A 19,959-nucleotide genomic window follows, 5' to 3' on the forward strand; every position below is an offset into this window, starting at 1 on the left:
TGGGGTCGAGCTACCATGGTTGTGTAATGTTTCATGCTTGATCGGTTTTCTCGGAATTGTTGCGATCAATGCACAGATGTTTACGAAGCTTTTTCTGGGAATAAATGAATTCCGTTTTGAAATTCGTGAAAGAAACTGCTTCGACTGTACTAGTCAAGCAAACCAAGGTTGCCAAGAAGGATATAAGAACATTGTACTTTGACCAAACGAAAGTCAAACGATGGCGGAGCCGCGCAAGTTTTATCTTTTTAATTGCGATAATGTTTACCAGTTAAGCATCGTCGAGGATTTGTTGAATGCAACGAAAGTGAGAATTGGCTTCGAATTCGAAGTAGAGAAACGCAGCTTCACTCTATCTGAAATGTCCGAGTTGAGTACGAAAACAATTCCTGCAACGAAGATGGATTTTGCAATATTTGTTGTCCACGCGCACGAATCTGTTCTACTCATCAACAATGATAACTTGGAACATGGATACGCCAAGGTTTACAGAGCTTTACTACAAGCGACAGGTAATGTTAGACATTAGAACGATAATACTACTAAAACTCGATGGTCTAGGTACCAGGGTTTGCATGACATTGTAGCTATAAAATCAATGGAAGCAAAATTTGTAAGAAACCTATATGTAAAGGTCTTACACTTTAAAAATATTATACTGTCCAGAGGTTGACTACAAACAAAATATAAACTGTTCACCGTGTTCCGGCGTACAGGAAGTGATTCATTGCGTATTTTTGTAATTAGATTGACAAGAACAACATATTCCTGCTTTTGATACATTTGTGGCTTTTATGACTTGGTTTAGTCATACAAACAACCGATCTAGCAGCAAACATCTGCCACATTTCCAAGAATGCAATGACTGTTTTAAATTCAAACTTGCATGAATATTTTAATTGTTCACCGTCGACGCCTAACAAATTTTACTGTAAAATACTCTGTGAATTTTTCTTCTTTGGGGGGATGGGGGTAGGGGCTGGGGTTTACAGACCAAGGGACCATAATTCAATATTTTATGTTAGATTTTCTCTCTTCTGAGCTCTTTAGACCGCGGTCTAGATAGAATGTAGGCTAAAAATGGAAATTTCACTTGCTGTCGGGGCTGAAAATGACATGCAGAACAATAGAGCGAATTTAAGGACGGTCTTTGTTATTCCATAGTGAATAATAATAAAATTATTATAAAATATTCTAAAGCGCTTTACAATGTAAGATTACAGCAAAAATATAGGAAAAATGTATATAAAAATAATACAATTTAAAAAACATATTATAAGACTATGGCATGCTATACCCTAATTTTAAAAAAAGTAGTTTTGATTTTAAGACAGTCAGGGTTGGACTTAGTCTTATTTCACGAGAAAGTTTGTTTCAGAGAAAAGGCCCAGAGTATGCAAAGGCGTGATCACCAAATGTCATGTGTTTGGTTCTGGGAACAGCGAGGAGGTTATGGTCTTGGGAGCGCAGGCGATAAGTTGTGTTAGTCTTTACGTGTTAAAAATCCTTTATAGAGTCAAGTGCTTGATTATTAAGAGCTTTGTAGTAGTTTAACTCATGGGGAAAAGTTGTTTTGTTCATGTTCTTTCTGTTGAAATGGGATTTTAAATATTTTATCTTTTATTTGATTAAGATGAGAATGTGATCGTTGTTATTGGAAGAGGTGACAACTACAAGAACGAAGCCGAGGAAGAACAGTCTGTCATCTCGCGCTGGGCCAAGAGAAAAATTGCTCGGTCTCAGTTTAGTGAGGAGTTTATTGATGGAAGGAAAAGCTTCGTCTTTTCTTGGAACAAAAAGCACAAAGCGATTCACGAAGAAGCACTGCTGCATTACTTTGATCCAAACAAGAAAGGACAGAAGTTTGAATATCAACCCCCACAAGGACCATCAACACAAACACCGCCGTCAGCGAGCTCTAATGAACTTGGGAAAGAAGCCGTGGAAGAAGATCCTGCACAGCAACTAAGTTCAATAGTCTCTCGCGTTGAAATAGGCAATGAAATGGGCAACAGGGCAGGCGCCAGACCTGAGGAATTCAATACTTCAAGATCTCCTAAAGGTAAAAATGCATCATATTTGTCCACAGACACTATCTGAATTGACCCGCACCATTTGCAAAGTTCATGCAGGCCGCATCATCTGGTGGGAAATAGAACAAAATAGCTATTTGTTAAGTCCTCCAGCAGCACTTTGATTTTGTTTATATATATACATCCTCAAGCTTCTCCGCCCAGTTATAATTCTTGATATATTGAAACTGGCCCATTTAGCCGGCAACCATTTACTATTTACCAGTCTCTAATTTCGCCATGACCATCGCCCAACATAATCCACAGACGAAACTTTCGCGAGGTTTTCAAAAACCGATCAGTGATTTGTTTTTAGTGGTTCAAAATTCAATTTGTCCACTCTTTGTAAATAGCCTTTGTAAACAGTCTTTTACCAGTTGGGATTTTTCATTAACAAGTCTTTGTTCAATTGGCCAATCCTCCTATGGTGACACTGAAATAAGGAAAAAAAAAAAAAAAAAAACCCATTACCTCTATAAGACGCACGCGAAAGGAATCATGGTAGTTGTCTTCAACACACGGGCGATACCTTCGAGACATTGCATACAGCTACCAGGATTCCCTGCGCGCGGGTCTCAGAGGGAATGAGGTATTTCATGAGATTATCAAGGTAAGAGAGTGAATCCCCCATATAGGTCTTCTAACGAAGGTAATCCCTCTTAAGTTAGTTTTAGACATGGTACCCAGTTCTTCCGAGAATACTATTCGCGCGATGCGTGGACAGCGGAAGCGACTTTCTCGAAACTACCTGAGACGAAATGGCGGGAACGTCATTTTATATGTTTTGATTTCGTTTCAGAGCACAGATGTTTTCTGCACTCTCAGTCGTTTTTTTTGTTCGGTCGGGCTTTCGTTTGGTTTGTGCTCGTTTGGCTGTTTATTCGGTTTTAGGGAGTTTAATTAAGCAAACTTCAACGGCAACGGCAACGAGTACAATGGCTGTGTAAGTGTGCGTTATTTAAGCAATAGACCACAAGTTTTTATGGTTTATAGGCTGATAAACCACGCGGGATGTTGGAAGAACACGAGAAGAATTCGTAAATCACGAGCCGCAGGCGTGTGATTTACGAATTCTTCGAGTGCTTCTTCGAGTGCGAGTGCTTTTATATAATAATTCAGAAGACACGCGAAATTTCCTGGCACAATAAACCATAGCTGATTGACCAATCAGAGCGCGCGCATTGATTTGATTATTATATAAAATTCTTTGTTCATTTCTTTGCCGTTGTTTACAAAAGGTAGCAAAACAACAACATGAAATAGCCACAGTCTGCATATTCGAGAGAACGTGGTAAGGTAAGAGAGTGGATCCCCCATATGGGTCCTCTAACTAAGGTAATCCCTCTCAGGTTATTTTTAGACATTGTACCCAGTTCTTCCGCGGATATTACTCGCGCGTTGCGTGGATGTTTTCTTGGAGGATCTGTTTATGTTTCGTTTCCTTTCGTTTCAAAGCGAAGGAAAACCTCCAACGCTGTGGGAATGTCCTCTTTGGTATTTTGATTACAATTCAAGCAAAGGAGCATCGGCACTCGGTATGTTTTAATAAATTTCGAAACTTTAATAGGAGTTTAAATAAGAGACGGATGTCCCCTGCACAAACAATAACTGAATGAACGGCGGAGAAATGAGAAGACAAACGAGTGCAAAGCAAACAAACGCCCAAACACAAGCTAGGTAACCGAACAAACAGATGGTCGAAAGCGCAGGAAGACGCTCGCTGTCCAAGTAGCAAAAGTAGTTTAAGCAGCAACGGCAACAACGCCAAAGGCAACATCGATTCAAAAACGAGGGAGCAGGGATGGCGCAGTGGTGAGAGCGCTCGCCTCCTACCAATGTGTCCCGGGTTCAATTCACGGACCCGGCGTCATATGTGGCCGGGTTGAGTTTGTTGTTGGTTCTCTTCTCAGCTCCGAGAGGTTTTTCTCCGGGTACTCCGGTTTTCCCCTCTCCTCAAAAACCAACATTTCTCAAATTCCAATTCGATCCTTGAATGCACGGACAATTTCTGAACGAGTTCTGTGAACTCCTTGGTGCTCCGTGGGTAAACAAATTACATTACATTACAACGACTTAATATTTAACCAACGAAACTCGCGAGAATTACATTCATTCAGTTTGCCTATACTGTCAGAAATACCCCAAACAGAATATGTAGGACAGAGTCAAAATTCGAAAAATAAATTTCAAAATTGGCCATGGTATAGTCACGTTCTCTCGAATATGCAGACTGTGGCTATTTCATGTTGTTGTTTTGTGACCTTTTGTAAACAACGGCAAAGAAATGAACAAAGAATTTTAATGCACGCTTAGGCCCGGTTCATACGTCGCATTTCTGCCGTGTCGAATTCAATTCAACGAATTAAATTCGACAGAAATTCGACGTCTGAATCGGCTGCCGCATATCTGCCGCACGTTCGACTGGTCTTGTCGCATTATCCGACAGAAATGCGACACCGATTCAGACGTCGAATTTCTGCCGTGTCGAATGTAATGCATACATAATGTTAATGTATTGAGCATGCGTAAATGTTTTCCCGCTCAAGAAAAAGAAGAAACTTGGCCATTCTCGACCCAATGCAACCTGAGCATATTGCAACACATACTGCTCCGTTGTCAGCCTTCTCCTTCTCGTTCCATTGGCGGTCATTTTTTTGCAAAATTAAAGTTCTTCGTCGCTCAGTATTTTCGTCCGCCATATTGAATACCCTCCGTTTAAAACATTTTCCGCTGGCTGACATACCCGACAGTACAAATTCCGAATTAAGTGCGACACAAGTGCAACGTATGAATCCACACTTAATTGAATTGAATTCGACACGGCAGAAATGCGACGTATGAACTGGGCCTTACCCAGCCATTGTACTCGTTGCCGTTGCCGTTGATGTTTGCTTAATAAAACTCCCTAAAACCGAATAAACAGCCAAATAATGAACAGGCAAACGAGCACAAAACAAAAGAAAGCCTGGCCGAACAAAAAGACGGTTGAGAGTGCCGAAAACATCTCTTATTCCTAAGGTAATCCTTAAATCTCAAGTTATTTTTAGATTATTCCCGGCTTTGGAAATCTCAGGATGGTCTGGAAATAGCCAATCAGCCGCAAGATTACAAGATCCTGTGACGCAGATTTTACTCAAAGCATAGCCACGTGTATTTATTCCCCACGTAAACGTATGGTATTATCTGCGCAAGAAACTGAGTCCATGTCTGAAAAATAATTCGAGGGTCTTGCCCATAGGTCAGACCTACATGGGGGATTAATTCTTTTAACGAACCTTTTGATAATTAATTTATTAATCAATGGATTATAATTAATGAATTAGTGAATTTTTTCGTCCAATAACGTAACTCCACACTCAAGTAGAAACATACAGACGACCCGAAAAACTCCATAGGCTACCACTCGCAAAGTCAGCTTTTACAAATTTGCTACGGGCGTCAAGTGACCTTTATCAACTTCAAGTGGCTCAGAATTAACTTTAAGTGTTTCACTATGGTGCACTTGTGTTACTAATATGAAAGCTGATTGTCACGTTTTTTCCCCTACTAATTCGCCGGTACCCATTTATACTCTAGAGCCGAGTTGTTCGAAAGCCGGCTAATAATACTTCGGTTAACTGTTAACCGAAGTATTTTTTTATTATTATTTTATTATTATTATTTTTTTTTCAATTCTATGAAAGTGTTTTTCACGGCCATGTTTTTGTGAAGTTTAAATTATTCCAGCTCAAAACTGAAGGACAAACAATATGAACAGAAAACCTCACCAAATGAAATAAAATTTTTCGGTAATCCTGAGTTAGCTACGATAGATCGGGCTTTCAACAACGCGGCCCTAACTGGAGAAAGGCAATGTGAGAGTTAAGTGTCTTGCAATGACCCTTGCAAGGGCTGTATCCCAGACCGCTCGATCGGCAATGCAGCGTGATAACCATTAGGCCAAACTACTTCTCTGACAATAATGCATCACACTGTCATCAACACTCCAGGGGCCAGTTTCTCGAAGTTCCCAAAACATTTTCGTACCCGGAAAGCCGTAGCAAAATCTCAAACCTTTTGACTACAGAGCTGTTTTATTCACACATCCTTAATATGAACAGATGTTCTCTTCATACAAGACGTTCCAGGCCACCTCTCTGTCTTTAAATACCGATTGACTAAATATGGCTTCGCGGGCCCGAAATGTTTCCGGGGCTTTCGAGAAACGGGCCCCAGGACCTCCAGGCATTTGAAAGTACTTACACCTGCGGCTCGTGTTTTCTACAATGTTCACGTGAGCTCTCGTGTTCTAAATAAGAGACATGCTTGATGACTCTTGAGTTTATATAACGCCTGCTACGACGGTACAAATGAACTCGTTGGTTTTCTCAGCGGATAGTCCCCAAGAAATGTATGTACAGTATCTTTAGCTCATCCCGCTTTACCAAGTAACTTTACCGGTAACTTATCCCAAGATCAAGTGAATCCCCGTTACCCCCACCCAAGTGATAAACAATGACTGGTTCCTTTGACTCCAGTTTCATGCATGGTATCGTATTGTGTTGTATTGCATCAAGTTTACAATTTAACAACTACTGATGTTAACTGAGAGTGAAAATGACTTTATTAGTTTCTCTTTGAATGCTTTCTTTCTAAAGTGAAAATCTCGTTGAACTAAAAAGAATGATGATTGTAATTTATCTGTTTTGCACTCTCCTGGCGAAAACTACATGTTTAAGCATAAAAATATACATGTACATATATCTCAGAGGATATTATTTTGAAGAGATTAACTAAAAACTGTTGCCATTTCTTTGGTTCTTTAGACTTGGCAATTCTTTGCTGTAATGTGTCAGAGGATTCCATTCACGCCGTGATGCAAGTTCTTCAAAACATTTTTCCCAAACTGAATCTTTCGGCAAATCCTCCAGTTGAAAACCATCCGCCGAATAAAATCAAGCGATATTTGACGGAAGCCCATCTCAAGGTCTGTGTGCTGGTGGTGGATGGCGAAACAATCAAAGATGCTTACGAAAACCTACCTCAACAAAAAGAATACCGAGAACTTCTGGAAACAGCGGCGAGTAGAGTTGGTAACTGAGATTAGAGATTATTCCTCGAAATGCATGAGAGTGTTACAACTTGTCCAATTCCATTATTTTGTTCATGGGTAGTGTGCTCAGTAAACCCAATACATAAAATAACTGTTAGCTTTCTCTTTACGCGTATTGAAACGGCTCTTGCAATTTTAGGGTAATTTTTAAATATCACTTGTCGTGAAAATCCTCAGGGGCGTAGCTACGGGCGGGGGGGAGGGTCCTGGGTGCCCGTGACACCCCCCTTTGTACGGCTTTTTTAAGCAAACAACCTCCAACAGGTGGCGAAAACGACATGAAAGTCTGGTGAGTACCCTCACTTTGACATAGTGTGACCCCCCTTCCCCTTTGAAAAATCCTGGTCCTTAACTCCTGATCCTTAACTTGCACTCGCTTTGATGCGACTACCTATACCAACTTTACTATAGCTCTTAAATAAAGTTGCAGAAGTCCATAAAGATTTTTATAAACAACAACAGCAAATAATCCATTTGTCTTTATAGTTGAAAAAGTCATCATTTTGGTCTGCGATAACTGCTCTTTACCACCAATGGACAAAGAGATCGTCATTCGAACAATTGAAGACACAATAATTCGAAGAGGAAAGGGCCTTATTGCGTGGTTGAATAAATGGAAAGCTGTCTGTCGATCCCGATGCTTTGGTCCATTGTCTGATGTCGACATCACGAACACCTCAACCAAATCCACAGAGGAATCCTTCAAGAGCTTCCCAAGAGAAGAACAGTGATACCAGGGGCTCAGCAGCGGAATCGTTTTCCACCTCCTCAGGGCAATCACAAAGTGATCCTCCTCAAAGAAAAGGACGTGGGTGCACTGTACCAAATATGCAGCTCCCAACGCAACGAGCCCCAGCGACAACTCGGCTATACCATCCTCCTGTTACAACTCGTACGGGAGAGTCTGTCTTGCTGAGAAGTTCACTTTTTAATGGAAGAATATCTTTTCAGCCAGAAGATCTTCAACTATGGGACCCCACATTTACGGATCACATTAATCAAAATCTGTTTCAACAGTATCACGACACGCCCGTGACTGGAGTAACAATCGTGCAAGGCATTGATGGCACACTTCGATGGTCCGTTGATTCAAAGTTGATTGAAATCTCGAGGTCAAGGCACAAAGGAATACAGATCGCTAACAACGAAACTCTCCTGTTAAAAACTCGTATCCTTTACGGACAGGTTTCTTTTCAAGAAAGCGATGTACACTTTAGGCATGGAACTTGGCAAATACCTCAGTACATCGTTGAGAGTTTGAGAGAAGAATATTGGGCGACACCTTCTGGGCTACTCTACATAATTTCTGACGATAGAGAAAACTTACGATGGGTAGTAAACGTTGGAAAAATCAGTCGAGCACGTACTTTTTTTTCAAGAAAAAAAGGACTTTAAAATGTAAATCACTTTGAAAATAGTTCACCTCAACCTGAAATCAAATTACATGTAGAAATCCCCTTCAATCTTCGTAGTGTTTTCCTTGATTTTCAATCGTTTAGTGAAAAACATTTGAGTGTACTTTTTCTCATCCTATGATAGTATTTTTATCATATTTGGTTAAAAACAGTATGGATCGCGTCTCTGTGATATGCAAATTAGCTATGAAATGGTATCTAACGCGCATGTGCGCAAGCTGGCTGTGTCCCTTTAAGCACTACGGTACGAAAAGCGTTTATTTCAAATATTCTGTTTTGGGTCTTGGACCAGTTTTGAGTTGTAAATTAAAATATGGCTTCAATCTCTTAGGTTATAAGTAGCACATTTGCTGGAAGCGGCAAAGGAGTTTGTGAAAACAACTTTCTGATTTAGCAGCCTCTTCCTATCGCTAATTTTAGTTTGTAGTTAATTTTGAATAAGCGAAGACGTGCATCATATACCAGTATATCCATTTTACTATTTTTTTAGTCAAATAGGAAAACATGCCCATCTCTAGTGCACAATACGATAATAAACTTAACTAATTTTGTCTAGAATAAAAGAAGCAACAATTTAGACACTAAAAAGAAAGAAAATGTTGTAATGAATTAACATCAGAACAGAATAATCGATTTGCAGTTCGTTGTAACGGTTTTTCCTTACTGTTATTTTTCAGAAAAAGCAATTTAATTGTTACATTTGTGATCGCTGCGTTCGGTAGATGTTTCTTTCAAAGGGTCGCTACTTTCGGTATTTCTAAAGACCGTTTAGTTTCAGCGCTACGTACTTTCTATATATAGCAAAGGCTCGTTCAGTTACTTTGAAACCTTTCACTAAGCTAAATACTGGAGCTTTATTGTGTAATCACTGAACACGAGGGGAGATTTTCACCTTTGAAAGAAATGACAGCCAGAAACAAGTATTAGCAAGGGATAATTTAGGGTCAGAGAGTTAATCCCCAATGTAGACCCTTTTACTAAGGTAATCCTTAAGCGGCCTTCACACGGCAAACTTAAGTTGGCAAACTCGTGTTGGCAAACTTCAAAAAGTTGGCAAACTTGTACCTTCACATGTCAAACTCGCGTCAAATCACAACGCACGGTAATTTGCAAGATATCCGACTTAGTGCAGTGGCAATCACGTAGAACAGTGAAACAGAAAAAGAGAAGAGAAGAAACAGAAAGCGTTGGTGAAATAGAAAGGATTGGACAAAACCCAGTTTGTCCGCTAGCTCCTCTATTTTCTTTTGTTTGTTTTTAGTATCTTTGTAGTCTAGAGATGAAACGTCCCACACAGCCGAGCAATTGTGAACCTCTTCGATAAATTTAAAGGTGGCCTCATGTTCATATTGAATTGCGTCCACCATTTTGTGAAGTGTGATGCAAATAAATCACGTGAATAGAGCGCATGTTTTGATTGGTTGACAGATAACAACACATGTTTGTCAATCGTTCACACGTCAGAAACGAATTTACCAACACAAAAAAGTTGGCTAAAAGTTGGCGAGAATAGAGGCAGGTTCTATTTGTCGCCAACAATTTGCCAACGTGTTTGCTGACTGTATTTGTGCCGTTCACATACACCAACTTGAGTTTGCCAACGCGAGTTTGTTAACTTAAGTTTGCCGTGTGAAGGCCGCTTTAGATATCAAGTTATTTTTAGGTTATTCCCGGTTTTGGAAATCTCAGGAGGGTCTGGAAATAGCCAACCAGCTACAAGGTCACAAGATCCTGTGACGCGGATTTTGCTCACAGCATAGCCACGTGTGTTTTTTCTCAAATTGAAAGCTTCATGTCTCTCAAATTCGCGGAGGATCATAATTCCCACAAATAGTTGCTATCGGAGCAGCTTGATCTGGTGCTTTATTCGTTAGTTCTTCGTGCAAGGGAATACATAGAACATGTATTAACCGCAGGAGAAAGATGTAGATTTTTTTGACAGTTTCTTATCGTGATAAGTATGAATTTATTGCAACGTAGCGAAATTCATTGTAAATAGTGCTAACTGGATAGGAATATTGAAGAGCGCACTACATTAACGCTGGTTACTAACTATGAAAAAAATGTCATCGTATGGAAACCACGCGACAACTATCGCTGAAACAGACTTGCATAGCTCAACGATCATGTAGTGATCGTGGGAAAACTATGAAAAATTAAAACTATTTGAGACCGGAAAAGATATACCTCAGTGGTTGGATAACCCACCCTGTAATAGACCTTTCCCGCATTCCAACAAACAATAGCGCTGAGTCCAGGTCAGGGTGGACAGAAATACAGCAAATGTATGAAAAGGCCGGTCGGTATGGTACTATTGTTCGAACGCACTGAAGTGCAATGCAGGAAAGGTCTCTTACAGTCTATAAAGCAAGCAAAAAGCGGCCAATTTGAGAGGACCACTTACAGGAAAATTGTGCAGTCAGCTAACAGTCATTTGATAATTTTCAGCTATGCCCATGCGAGAGAACATACGGCACTTCGAGAGAAAACAGGTTATCACATAGCACTTCTCGGTTATCAGCTAAACTTCTGCCTAACAGGCCAATTTCGATATATTAGAAATTCCACCATGCCTCCGAGGCTTAGAAAAACAAAGTAAAAGAAATAATTTATTCATCCCTCGAACTTGTTCGATTGGTCTATTATCAGCTATCTGGCCCTTCTAATTATGGAAGTTGTTGTTTTTCTTTACCATTTCTCGGCGTAGCATGTTGACTTAGGTTTGTAGTTCGTCAAACAGGCAACTCTCTTTTCTCTTTCCCTGCATTCCTCTGCTTAGTCACGTGCACTCTTTGGACTCCGATAGAACGTTTTCACTCACGTGGCCAGCAGCCCTGCAAATTTATTGGAAAAAAAGAAAGTAGATAATATATGAGAGTTCAAGCCTCACAGGAATGGTTTGGTACACTAACATGGCCGCCATTTCATTGTTTTGGAACACCGATAAATGGCTGCCGCAATGTCAAGTGAAAATGAAACACTTAATACGAACAAACTACCCGTGACGTTTTCATAGCGTTCCCGATCGGGAGCCGCCTGCTTACACAGGCTAGACTTCGTAACATTGATTTCAGGCCTCTCCTTGGCCTCCCTCGTCGTTGAAGAGAGGGAGACCCTCAGGGAGGCAAAGGAGAGAGAGACTGGGATCCAGCTAGGATGGCGGCGTGATGTTTCATGGTTGATTGGCTTCCTCGGAATTATTGCACACAATGCGCATATGTTTAAGCTTGGTTACGAAGCTTTTTTTTCCGGGAAAAAAGGACTTTCGTTTTGAGATTCGTGAAAGAAACTGCTTCAACCTTTTCAAGCAAAACAAGGCTGCGAAGAAAGATATGAAAAGATTGTACTTTGAATAAGCGAAAAAGGTTGGCACAGCCGCGCAAGTTTCATCTTTTTAACTGCGATAATGTTTACCAGCTAAGCATCGTCGAGGATTTGTTGGAAGCAGCAAAAGCAAACATCTGCCATATTTCCAAGAATGCAATGACTGTTTTAAATTCAAACTTGCATGAATATTTCAATTGTTCACCGTCGACGCCTAACAAATTTTACTATAAAATGCTGTGTGAAATTTTCTTTTTTGGGGGGACGGGGATAGGGGCTGGGGTTTACAGACCAAGGGACCATAATTCAATATTTTATGTTAGATTTTTTCTCTTCTGAGGTTCTTAAACCGCGGTCTAGATAGAATGTGTGCTGAAAATTGAAATTTCAGTTGCTGTCGGAGCTGAAAATGACATGCAGAATAATAGAGCGAATTTAAGGACCGTCTTTTTTATCATAGTGAATAATAATAAGATTAGATTTATATAGCGCTAAAATTATAAAATATTCGATAGTGCTTTACAATGTAAGATTAGGATTACAGAAAAAATATAAGAAAAATGTATATAGAAGTAATACAATTTAAGAAACATATTATAAGACCATGGCATACTATACGCTAATTTAAAAAAGTAAGTTTTTAACTTCGATTTAAAAACAGTCAGGGTTGGACTTAGTCTTATTTCACGAGGAAGTTTGTTCCAGAGAAAAGGCCAGAGTGTGTAAAGGTGTGATTAGCAAATGTCCTGTGTTTGGTTCTGGGAACAGCGAGGAGGGTATGGTCTCGGGAGCGCAGGCGATAAGTTCTGTTAGTCTTTATGTGTGTAAAAAGTTATTTATATAGTCAAGTGCTTGATTATTAAGAGCTTTGTAGTAGTTTAATTTATAGGGAAAAGTTGTTTTATTCATGTTCTTTCTACTGAAATGGGATTTTAAATATTTTATCTTTCATTTAATTAAGGAGAGAATGTCATCGTGGTTATTGGAGGAGATGACAACTACAAGAACGAACGAAACCGAGGAAGAACAGTCTGTCATCTCGCGCTGGGCCAAGAGAAAAGTTGCGTATTGACAGTTCAGCGAGGAGTTAATTGATGGAAGGAAAAGCTTCGTCTTTTCTTGGAACAAAAAGCACAAAGCGATTCACGAAGAAGCACTGCTGCATTACTTTGATCCAAGCAAGAAAGGACAGAAGTTTGAATATCAACCGCCACAAGGACCATCATTACAAACACCGCAGTCACCGAGCTCTACTGAGCTCGGGGTAGAAGACGTGGAAGAAGATCCTGCACAGCAACTAAGTTCACTGGTCTCTCGCGTTGAAATAAGCAATGAAATGGGCAACAGGGCAGGCGCCAGACCTAAGGAGTTCAATACCTCAAGTTCTGCTAAAGGTAAAAATGCATCATATTTGTCCACAGACACTATTTGAAGTGACTTTTACCATTTGCAAAGTTCATCATCTGGTAGGCCAACATCGCTTGGGGAAATAAAGCACAATAAATTATTTATTCATTCCTCGCTATGATATCTTTGTTCTGTTCCCCCACGAAGCCTCGGAGCCAAGTTATAGCAACTGGCCTATTTACCAACTAACATAACCATTTAGTAAAGAGTTGTAGATTGACGAGGCCAATGGAAGTAGACCATTCCAAGTGGCGGTTACTTAACTGCCCGTCTTCACCGATCAAGGTACTCTGACTACCTAGGAAATCAGAAACCCAGCTGCAGACTCCCTTGGCAAAGAGGAAAACGTTTACTACTATCCACTCCAGTTGTGATCGAATGAATGAAACTAGATTGTCTATAGCCTGTCTCGTCAAACGTTTGTTCAATTGAGACTCTTCGTCTGTTTGGTTTTTTTTTTTTCAGTTGACTTGGCAATCCTGGGCTGTAATGTGTCACAGGATTCCTTGCAGGCGGCGATGCAAGTTTTTCAAGAGATAGCACCTAAGTTCAGTTTGTCAGCAAATTTTCCAGTTGAAAACCTTCCACCCGACGAAGCTAAGCAATTTTTGACGAGGATTGATCTGAAGTGCTTCGTGCTGGTAATGGATGCAGAAACAATAAAAGATGCTTATTGCAATCTACCCCAAAGAAAATTGGAATACGAAGACCTTCTCGAAACAGCAGCAAATAAAGTTGGTAAGACAGCATTTAAATTCCAGTTGAAGTAATTGATAGCGTTTGGTACCCAATAGTATGAAAGCCGAAATTTTCACCGACAGGTATTGAACCTTGGTGGGAAGCAGAGAGTAAGGGGGCATTCTTACACTCATACGTAAGTTAATTATATGACTGCGTGCTATTGGTTGATGTTTAGTATTTTTCAGCTAGGATTGATAACCTTTCAGTTTAGCCTTAACGGTTTGAGAGAGGACAATCTTTTTCTGCCGACGTTTTGGAACTTTTTCCCGGTTGATCTTGCTTGAGCGGATAAAGTTTAAAATAATCCAGTTTCAATACTTTTGAGCAGTTTATATGGAAACTAGCTTTCTGTTTTTGACATTTTACCAAATATCTTAAAAGCGTTTGGCTTGACATGCGGTTGGAAAAAGAAAACAACCAAATGAACGTTTTGAGCAGTGTTAGGGGCTCGTATGGTTCGATCGATTATGTAGCAGAGACCCCAAACTCACTCAGACAATTGTAGAGTCCTTCTTCCCGGAGCATTATGCTCTTTTTTTCTCGAGCAACAAACCTTCATTTGTCGATCCATAGAGGCCAAATGGGGAGCACTAACTGACTGTATTATGAAGTTAAACAGAAGAATATACGATTTCTGGACGATGTAAACTGTTCGTTAGATATTGAAGTGTCCCGGCAAAGAGAGGTTGCACTGTATATGAATTAATTTTGTTACACTTTTACTGATGAAAAGGTTTTCGGTTTGATGTGCGATAACAGCTGTTTAAAGTCGAGAGATGATGAAGTGACTGTCAAGCAAACCATCGAGCACATCATTAACAAAAAGGGAAAGTGCTTTAGTGCCTGTATTGTGATCATTCCCCGAAATGCATGAAACATTTACTATAGCCCTGAAATAAAATTGCAGAACTTAATAGACGTTTCAATAAAAGGTATAAGTAACCCATTTTTCTTTTCAGATGAAAAGGTCATCATTTTGATCTGCGAGACCTGTTCCTTACCACCACAGGACGAAGAGATCGTCAGTCGAACCATTAAAGACATACTTATTCGAACGAGAAAGGGCTTAATTGCATGGTTGAAAGATGGAAGCCTGTCTGTAGATCCCAATGTTATGGTCCATCTTCTGAAGTCAGGAGCGCCCCAACCAAGTCCACAGACGAATCTCTCTAGAGGCTTTCAAAAAAAGAGTAGAGATTCCCCATGTTCAGCAGCAGTTGAATCGTTTTCTACCTATTCAGGCCAGTCACAAGGTGATCCAGTACAAAATCCTTCAGTCTGGCAATCAGGACATACACAAAACAAACCGCAGCCTACGCCACAAGCTGCAGCGGCAAATCAACAAATGCATCCCCCTGCCACAAGTAAAAATGGGGAGCCTGTTTTGTTGAGGACTATACTTCGTTATGGAAAAGTGTCTTGGGAGTTAGAAGATCTTCAAATGTGGGACCCCGATTTTACAGTTCCGGAATTCATCAGTGAAAGTCTGTTTCAAGAATACCAACACATCCCGGAAGCTGGAGTAAGAATCGTGTTTGGCAATAATGGCAAACTGAAATGGTCCGTTGATAGTAAATTGAAAGAATTTTCGAGAAAGAAGGAAATACAGATGGATAAAATGAAAACCTCCTGTTAAAAACTTGTCTTCGCAACGGACAGATATCTTTCGAAGAATGCGATGTACACTTTAGATTTGGAAATTGGCAAATACCTCAGTACATCGTAGAGAGTTTAAAAGAAGAACATAAATCGACATCTGGTGCCGATCTCATCATTTCTTTCAAGGATCAAAGTCTACGATGCAGAGTTAAAACTGGAAAAAAGAATAAAATAACTATTTTTTCCAGCAGGGAACTTAATTTAGCTTGAAAAGACAAACATTTTAATATGTAAACCACTGCAACATTAAAACCTCAAAAGAAAAGAACAGCGATACCCCAGGCTAAACAGCTGAATCGTTTTCCACCTACTCAGGTAAATCACAAACTAAGAAGCAGCGAGCACCGCAAACCGCAACAACGACTCAGCTAAGAGATCCTCCTGTCTGTCTCTGGTTGCTGAGGAATTTACTTCGTTATGGAAAAATATCTTATCAGTTAGAAGATCTTTAATAATGGTACTACACATTTACGGTCCTGTACCTCATTAATCAAAGTCTGTTTCAACAGTATCACCACACGCCTGTGACTGGAGTAACAATCGTGCAAGGCATTGATGGTACACTTTCATGGTCCGTTGATCCAAAGTTGATTGAAATCTCGAGGTCAAGATACGAAGGAATATAGATCGCTACCTACTAAACTTTCATGTTAAAAACTCGTGTCCATTATGGACTGGTATCTTTCCAAGAAAAAGATATACACTTTAGGTATGGAAAGTGGCAAATACCTCACTTCAGCTTTGAGAATTTGAACGAAGAATATTGTGCGACACCAAGTCGGGAACTTTGCATCATTTCAAACGAGAAAGAAATCTGCTATTCATAGTGAAAATTTGGAACATTAATGGAATCCGTACTTTTCTTACCAAACGTGGAATGTAAAACATAAATACTGCATCGTAAAAATTGCGCAAGATTGTTTAAAATGAGTGACAGACGGTTGTAAGTACAGACAGCGGACAGACCACGGGCAGACAGACAGACAACTAAAGTGAACTTCAAAGCGGATTTTCTTTAGTTGTTAAAGATAAGTTTTCCAAGAAAGCCGCGCCATACTGATTTTCTTAAATACAGTTTTCATAAAAGCAGTAGTATAATTCGACTGAATACTAATGAGTGACTGCGAATTTATGAAGCTGATGACTTTAAGAGCGTCAGTCGACCTACGCCAAAGCAAAGTGGGGAATTGTGGGTTGTATGTATGTTTATATAGTGGAGTACGTAGAAGTGTTATTGGAGGAAACATGTCAACCTAAAATGCGTAACTGACTGTATGTGTTAAGTAAAAAACTTTCACTTATTAACTAATATCCCAAGGGGAGCCGAGTAAAGATTTGAAAGATACATTTCTGTTCAGAATTCTTACTCCACTGAGTTTTCAGCGTTGCCTTGATGTTGAGAAATACCAAAAACGAGCATTTAAGGCGGCTCATAACAGTTTCCAGAACTTTCCAAGACTTAGATTTTGATGAGTTATTGTAACCACTCTTTATCAATTGTTCCAAAATCATGGTATCAAAAAACTGCCAAATCATTGGTGAACATGCTGTACGTTATCATTTTCGTGACTCGATAGTTTACCAAAGCAACAGAATGAAGTGCAAAAAATAACCTTAAGATTAGCTTTCAGTACTTATGCTTTAAAAACCCCACGGTGAAACCCGTTTTAATATCGAATTTTCATAAACAGGCTAGGATGAGGTGCAACTTTGGGCAAAGTTTGACAAAATATGTACATGGCGCTGAACTACACCAATGATTGGGCAGTTTGTTTTGATACCATGATTTTAGCATGAACGGATTAAGAGTGATTATAATGGATCATCAAAATGTAAGTCTTGGAAAGAGCAGGAAACTGTTTTGAGCCACCTTAAGAGACGTAAAAACAGCGGAAGAAACACCTCAAAGCCTTTCTCCAATCTAAACATTTTATTTTACTCTCGACGCCCATTCCCTGAAAACATTATTTTTGGTATTTCTCTCCATCAAGGCGACACTGTTTGTTTAGGAAATACATCGAATGATTATGATTGAGTGATCGTTTGATTTTCAGGCTGGTAATAAATTTTTTGTATTGTAACATTTAGTGTTATATATGTTGCATTTAACAATTATTATATCTCTCAGTTAGTACGCGCGCTGTGATTGGTCAGTTTAGCGGCCCGCTAAAATTTAAAGCTGTTTTTGTTGACAAAATGTTTCGTGATTTATCGCTAAGTGTTCCTAACTTTTTCGGAAGGAAAAATTTAAAACCTTCTTTTACTTCTGAAATTGTGTATAAAAACCTGCTAACGACTTAAGAGTCGCTTAACAACGATTTTAAATTGACTCGTTTTGCTTTCGAGGTGCGTCAGAAATTTGAAACCGTCCTGCGTGAATAGAGATCGTTTCCGAAACCGTCAGACACAGTAGAGATATAATAAATATCTTACTAGCCTCGTTTTGTCGGTTCGTACTGTAAGTTATGGATCCTCGTTGGAAGCGGGCCACACACCACCACCCAACTTTTCTGAGAGTCCCCACCCCGGGCCTCTTAGTCCGCAAGACTAAAACTTGAAATCGTTCAAGTAATCAACCACCTCCACCCATTGTTTCACCGATAGCCTTGTGTCCCTCTGTTATTATGCTTCCTTTTTATAATTAGTGGCCCTCATCTTTGCTAGATCTTAGTTAACTTGCTTTAAAATCGTTGGTATGACGAATGATTATTAACATTATGATGTAATTAATTATTATCAATTTAAAGTGCCATAAATTATTTTCCCATCAGGTTGCCGTCTCTATTTTAAGTGCTTCAGCATACATAGCTCGACTGTTGGCCTAATTCATTCTCGTAGTCACAATTATTGAAACGACTCGACAGAAAGGGGCATAAACGAGTTTCATTTTGAAACTGTTCAGCCTAACAGTTTTTAAGGTTCAGGTTAAACAATACCTTCATAGTGCGGTTTTTCCTTTTTAAGCAAAAAAAAAGGTCTCTATAAAATCTAACATTTCCCAAAAAAATGAAAGTAAAATCTTAAAACGCGCGCGAGTTAGTTAGAAAAAAGTTTTTTTAAAAATAAAAGTTAGGAAAACAGTTACGTGTCATTTGCGCAAAACGGCTTCCTCCGATACCTCTTATTACACGGGCCTCATTAGCATTTTCTTGTTTTGCAGTTGTGTTCTCGAATTAATTCGCTCTTCCATGCTACCTATCATTCCTTATTGAGGTCATGAAGCGTGCTAAAAAAGGAAGAGAAAAGTCCTTGGGCAGCGAAAAAATCGAAGCCGGTACCTGAGAAGAAGACTAAGGGGGAATTCCTCTAAGACAAGAAGAAAACTTTGACCGACAGCGGCAAGGGATCGTGCATACTCGAATCCGTACTCTTGCCACGCTTATTTCTCTTGGTTTTCCCCATTTCTCATGAGCGGTGAAGACGGCTCTATAAACGCACGTTGAATTTCAACAAGGAGAACGTGACTGTCATACCATCATACCTTGGAATTCCCGCGAAAATCATTTCGCTCGCTGTAAGCGCTGGGGGTATCATCATTTCATTGACTGGCCGCATATTCTGTTCACATACATCCGAGTAAAGGGGTGACATGTTTACAACTCTTCAAACGGCGATAACTCGCAATAACACCATTTCTTTAAATGAATTAATAGGGTATGTAGAATTGGCAGATTTTCATGAAATTTGACCAGAACATTCTTTAAGCATCGAGGAACAAAAGAGTGTGGGGGAATTGTCACGTTATATCCTGGATATTTCTCTTGTGAAAGGCACGAACGCAACAGGTTCGGCAAATTATTCCATACTATAACTTTATGGGTCTATAAAAAGATAACCAATAAGAATACTGGAAAACCCCGACACTATGTGAGAGATTGACGCTAGGTGATTAAAACTGTTCAGTAGTTAAATATATTACTGCTTGCGTTTGATACCCGATTAATTCGGTGGAATGACAATCGATCGGTCGTTTTGCGTTTCTTGGCTTCATTCTTCTGAACAAAGGCACGGTCAATACAGTGGCTATTTTTTCCCGAATTCTACAGTTCATAACTGTTCTATTGATATATAGTTTGTGGTAGTTTCCTCACAAACAACGCAGGTACGATTTTTTTTTCTGAAGGGCACCTGAGAAGCGGCAGGTATATTTTGCAGGTTGCATGTTGAAACGACTCGTTTTTTGAGTTGAAGTCGAATAAACCCCAGTAAGCAAGCAACCTAAGCTAATTTAGGCTAACCGGAGTGCTAT

The 19,959-nt window shown here is 39.7% G+C and overlaps 2 pseudogenes across 2 annotated transcripts; both read left to right on the plus strand.

Annotated features, from left to right (window-relative positions):
* On the plus strand, positions 1–10,759 carry LOC110050607 (uncharacterized; annotated as a pseudogene). The gene is made up of 4 exons (XR_016208280.1): positions 1–512; positions 1,634–2,062; positions 6,878–7,144; positions 7,651–10,759. The product of XR_016208280.1 is annotated as an uncharacterized LOC110050607 (transcript).
* Positions 10,760–11,491: 732 nt separating this feature from the next.
* LOC149108803 (uncharacterized) lies at positions 11,492–16,969 on the plus strand (annotated as a pseudogene). The gene is made up of 7 exons (XR_016208498.1): positions 11,492–11,545; positions 11,937–12,221; positions 12,565–12,679; positions 12,865–13,297; positions 13,776–14,048; positions 15,011–15,682; positions 16,353–16,969. The product of XR_016208498.1 is annotated as an uncharacterized LOC149108803 (transcript).
* Positions 16,970–19,959: the final 2,990 nt, after the last annotated feature.

This window comes from Orbicella faveolata, unplaced genomic scaffold, assembly GCF_042242905.1.
Source record: "Orbicella faveolata isolate gen_17 unplaced genomic scaffold, um_ofav_v1 contig_25, whole genome shotgun sequence".
Classification (NCBI taxonomy): domain Eukaryota; kingdom Metazoa; phylum Cnidaria; class Anthozoa; order Scleractinia; family Merulinidae; genus Orbicella; species Orbicella faveolata.